Raw genomic sequence first — 6331 nt, 5'->3', positions numbered from 1 at the left:
CATTTATTACTTCATTAAATTTTATTATTTTACTTTATTGCATTATTACATTTTATAATTTTATTTTATTATTTTATCAATTTTATTCTTTTTTTTATTATTTTATTTTATTCTATTTTAAAATATTTTATTGTTTTTTTTTATTTTAATTAATTTTTTACTTTATTATTTTATTTTATTCCATAATTCTACTTTTTTTACTTTATTTTATTATATTACATTATTTTATTTTATTGTATTATTTTATTTCATTATATTATTGTATTTTATTTCAGTTCATAATTTAAATTACTTTATTATTTTATTTTATTCAATTGTATTATTTGATGTTATTTTAATTTATTATTTCATTTTATTTTATTTTCTATGATTTTTTAATTTTATTTTATAATACTGTTTTAATTTACTTTATTCTTATTACTTTATTTTATTATATTATTTTATTTTATTATAGCATTTAATTTTATTTCATTTTATTTATTTATTTTATTATTTTATTTTTTTTTTTTTTTATTTATTTTGTTATTTTATTTTATTATTTTCTTTTATTTTTTTATATTTTATTTTATATTTTTTTCTTGATTTTTTATTATATTTTATAATCTTATTTTTGTTATTTATTTTTTTATTTTATTTCATTTTATTTTATTATATAATTTTTTTATTTCATTATTTTATATAATTTTATTTTTACTTCATTATTTTATTTAATTTTCTTTTATTATTTGATTTTATTACTTTGTTTATCTAATTATTTTATTTTATTACTTTGTTTTATTTTTTTCATTATTGTATTTTATTTTATTATATTGTATATTTTCATTTTTGTCATTCATTTTATTTTATTTTACCATTATTAGATTTTATTTTATTTTATTATATACATTTATTTTCTGTTAATACTTTATTGGGTTTTATTTTATTATTTGTATTTCATTCTATTTTCTTATTTTATTTTATGTTTTAATTTGTTATTGTATTTTATTTCTTTCATTTTATTATTTTATTATATTATTTTATTCTATTATTTTATTATATAGTATTATTTTATCTTATTTTACCTTATTTTATTTTATTTTATCATTACGTTTTTTTATTTTATTTTGTTATTGTCTTTTATTATACTTTATTATTATTTTGTTTTATTTTTTATTTAGTTTCTTAATTTTATATTATATTATTTTATTTTATTTATTATTTTATTTTATTTTTCTATATTATTTCACTTTATTTTGTTCTATTATTTATAGTATTTTATTTTATTTTATTATAACATTTATTTAATTATTCTATTTCATTTTACTTTATTGTTTTATTTCAGTTTATTTCATTATTTTATTTTATTATTTTCTTTTATTTCATTTAGTTATTTTGTTACTTTATTTTATTTTATTAGTTTATTCAATTTTATTACTATATTCTATTTCATTTTTTTCTATTATTTTATTTTATTTTTTTATTTTATTTGATTTTAGTTTATTTTTTTCGGTTAATTATTTGATATTATTTTGTTTTATATTACTTTATTTTATTTTATTGTGTTTTATTAGTTTTCATTATTTTATTTAATTTTTTATTCTATTATTTCATTGTGTTTTAAATATTATATTTTTTATTCTAACTTATCTTATTATTTTAATTTATATTTATTTTTTTTTTATTATTTAATATTATTTAAATACTGTTTTATATTTTAATATCACATTCTAATATATATAATTTTATTTTATTTTATATTATTTTATTATATTTTATTCTATTATTATATTTTTTTAGTTTTTTTATTATATTATCTTATTTTATTTTTGTTTAGTTTAGTAATTTTTTTTTTTTCTTTTATTTTATTTTATTATATATTATTTGTATTTTATTTTAATGTTTTATTTTAATTTATTATTTTATTAATTATTTTAATTTATTTTGTTTTGTTTTATCATTTTATTTTTTTTTTTATATTTTCTTTTTATTTTGTTTTGTTTTATTTTATAACTTAGTTTTATTTTATTATGTTATTTTTAATTTATTTTATATTATTATAATTTTAATTTATTTCTAGTTATTTATAATATTTTATTACATTTATTTGCTTTTATTATTTTATTTTATTACATTCTATTTTATATTAATATTTTATATTTATTTTATAATTTAATTTTCTTGTTTTCATTTTATTATAATAATTTATTTGAGTTTATTTTAGTATTTAATTACTTATTTTCGTATTTTATCTTATTTTTGCATTTTATTTTAGTTTATTATATATTTTTATTACTTTTTCTTACATTGTTTACTTTGTTTTTTTAATTTTACTATTTTTTTTATTATTTTATATTACTTCATTAATATATTTTAATGATTTATCCTATTCTATCTATTGTATTTAATAATTTTATTTTTAAAATTTTCCTTTACTTTATTATTTTATTTTATGTTTTTTTATTATTTTTTTATTTTTATCTTCTTTTACTTCATTTTTTATTTTTTAATTTAATTTTATTTTGTATTCCTATTTTACTTTATTATATTATTATTTTAATATTTTTTATTAATTTTTATTACTTAATTTTTTTCTTTATTATTTTATTTTATTTTACTTTGTATATTATTATATTATTTTATTATATTATTTTATGTTTTTTATTTTATATTAATATTTTATTTTAATAATTTATTTTATTCTATCTTGTATGATATATTACATTGTCATTTTATTTTACTCTGTTTTATTTTTTAATGTTTAATCTTATTTTATTTTATTTTTTTATTTTTTTATTATATTATATTTTATTTTTTACTTTTTTATTCCATTTTATATGATTTTTTTTCTTTATTATTTTATATATCATAATTTTATTTTATTTTATTTTATTTCATTATATTACGTTATTATTTTATTCTATTTTATTTGTTTATTTTCTAAATTATTTTTTTATTTTATTATTTTATTTCATTGATGTTACTTTCTAATTATATTTTACACTTTTTTGTTATCTTATTTTTTATTTTATTATCATTTATTTCATTTGTTTTATTTTATTTTATTATTTGATTTTGTTTAGATTTTATTTTATAATTTTATTATATTTTATTGCTTTTGTTTTATTTTATTTTTTAATTTATTATATTATTTTATTTTATGATCTTATTTTTTAATTATATTTCAGTATTTTACTTTATTTTATTTTTATATTTTGCTTTATTTATTATTTTATTCTTATTTTATTTTATTTTTTTTTATTTATTTTTTTATTTTAATTTATTTTTTTAGTATATTATTAATTTATTTTATTTAATTTTATTCTTTTTTTTATTTCATTTTATTATATTTTATTAGTTTATATAATTTTATTAATTTATCATATATTATTTTATTTTACTCTTTTATTTTATTTTATTTTATTTTATTTTTTTTTATATTATTTTATTATTTTATTTTAGTTTATTTTATTATTTTATTATATTGTATTATCTTATTTTATTAATTTATTTTTATGTATTTTATTTTTTTTTTTAATTTATTTCATTTTAATTTGTTTTTGTATTTTATTTTATTATTTTTTCATTTGCTTATGTTATTTCATTTTATCTTATTTAAGGTTTTATTTTAATTTATTTATTTTATTTTATTGCTTTTTATTTTTATTTTAATTTATTTTATTATTTGTTTTTATTTTATTTTATTATATTTAATTTTTTGTATAATTACATTTTATGTTTTATGGTTTTTTGTTTTATTTATTTATATTATTTTATTTTATTATATTTAACTATTTTTTTATTTTATTTTATTATTTTTATTTTAATTTATTTTCTTGTATTATTCTTATTTTAATATATTTTATTCTATTATTTATTTTCATTTTTATGCTAATTTTTTAAAATTTCATTATTTATTTTACTTTATTATTTTACTATTTTTACTTTATTATTTATATTTATTTCATTTTTAATTTTTTTTATTTTAATATTTTATTTTATTTAATTTTATTTTATCTTATTTTGTTTTATTTTACATTATTTTTTAAATTTTATTTTTTAATTGGTTTTATCGTATTTAATTTGTTTTATTATTTGTTTTTTTTATTTTATTATATTTAATTTTTTGTTTAATTGCATTTTATGTTTTATGCTATTTTGGTTTATTTTATTTTCTTTTCTCTTATTATTTTATTTTATTTTATCTTAATATTTTTTATTATCATTATTTCATTTTAATTCATTATTTTCCTTTATCTAATTATTTAATTTTATTTTATTTTATATTATTTTATAGTATTTTACATTATTTTATTTTTTATTTATTTTATTATTCTTTTATTTTATTATTATTATTTTTCATTTATTTTACTATTTCACTTTCTTTTACTCTGATATTCAATTCGATTTTACTTATTTTATTTTATTTTTATTTTATTACATTTAAATTGATTTTATTATTTAATTTTAAACTACTTTAATATGTTATTTTATTTTTTTATTATATTTTATTACTTTTTAGTTCATTTTTTATTATATTTTATTCATATTATTTTATTATTTTCTTAAATTTACTTATTTCATTTTATTTTATATTATTTTATGATTTTACTATATTCTATTTTATCACCTTATTTTTTTATTTTATTATTTAATATTACTTTATTATTTTACTTTACTTATTTTATTTTTTTTTTATTATTATTTTATTTTTTTCATTATTTTATTTCATTATATTTTATTACTTTATTTAATTTTAATTTTTTATTTCTTATTTTCTCATTCATTTTTTTGTTTCATTTTCTTATTTTATTTTTTTTTTTTATTTTATTTTATTTGATAATTTTATTTTATATTACTTTATTTTTAGTTTATTTTTTTATTCATTTAATTATCTCATTTTATTTTATTTTATATTAGTATATTTTATTATTTTTTTTTTCATTTAATTTCTTACTATTTTTATTGTTTTTCTTCTTATTTTCATTTTTTTATATCCTTTTATTTTTTATTATTTTATCTTATTTTAATTTATTATTTCATCATATTTTACTCAGTTACTTGTATTTAACTAAATTTTATTATTTTGTTTATGTTATTTTTTTTATCTTATATTTCATTTTAATTTATTTTTTTATTTTACTTATATTTTACTTTATTCTTTTATTTATTTTTTAGTTTTATTTCATTATATTTTAGTATTTCATTTTATTTTATTTTTATTTTATTTTATTCTATTTTTTTTTTTTTAAATTGTACTTTATTTTGTTATTTTTATTTTATTTTATGATTTCATTTTATGTTGATTCTTTTCAGTTTATTATTCAATTTTATTTATTAATTTACATCTTTTTTATTACATTCTATTATTCATTTATTTTTATTTAATTTTTTCAATTTAATTATTTCATTTTAATTTATTATTTCTTCATATTTAATTCAATTACTTTCTTTAATGTAATTTTATTATTTTGTTTTATTTCATATTTTTGTCTTATATTTTATTTTAATTTATTTTTATTTTATTTTACTTTACTTTATTCTTAATTTATTTTATAATTTTATTTGATTTTAGTATTTCATTCTATTTTTTTTTTTTATTTCATTTTATTTTTATTTTTTATATTGTACTTTATTTTATTATTTTTATTTATTTTATGATTTCATTTTATTTGTTTTTTTTTTTTTATTATATAATTTTATTTATTATTTTATATTGCATTTTTATTATATTATATTATTCCTTTATTTATTATTTTTTTATTTTATTATTATATAATTATTGTTTTGTTCAATTTAATTATACTAATTATTTTATTATAAATTTTTATTGTATTGTTTTATTTTATTATATTTTATTATATGTTATAATTTTTTTATTTTTTTTTATTTTATTATTTAATTTTATCATTCTATCTTAATATTTAATTTTATTACTTATTTATTATTTTTTTATACAGGTGTTTTATTTAATTTTACATTATAATTCTATTTTATTTTATTTCATTATTTTATTTTATTTTGTTATATTATTTTATTTCATTTTATTAAATTATTTCTTATCACTTATTTTATTTGATTTTACTATTGTTTTATATTTTATTTAGTTATTTTCTTTTTATTATTTATTTTATTTTATTTTATTTTTCAATATTTTATTTTATTTTTTTATTATATTTCATTATATTTTTTTATTTTTTTTTTATTTTACTTTATTTTATTTTATTTTAGTATATTATTTAATTTTTTATTTTTTTTATCTTTTTTTTTTTTTTTTTTTTTATCTTGTTATTTATTTTATTTTATTGCTTTAATTTATCTTATTATTTTTTATTTTATCTTATTTTATTATACT

Source organism: Macrobrachium rosenbergii, chromosome 26 (assembly GCF_040412425.1).
Source record: "Macrobrachium rosenbergii isolate ZJJX-2024 chromosome 26, ASM4041242v1, whole genome shotgun sequence".
Lineage (NCBI taxonomy): Eukaryota > Metazoa > Arthropoda > Malacostraca > Decapoda > Palaemonidae > Macrobrachium > Macrobrachium rosenbergii.
This window is presented reverse-complemented; position numbering follows the sequence as displayed.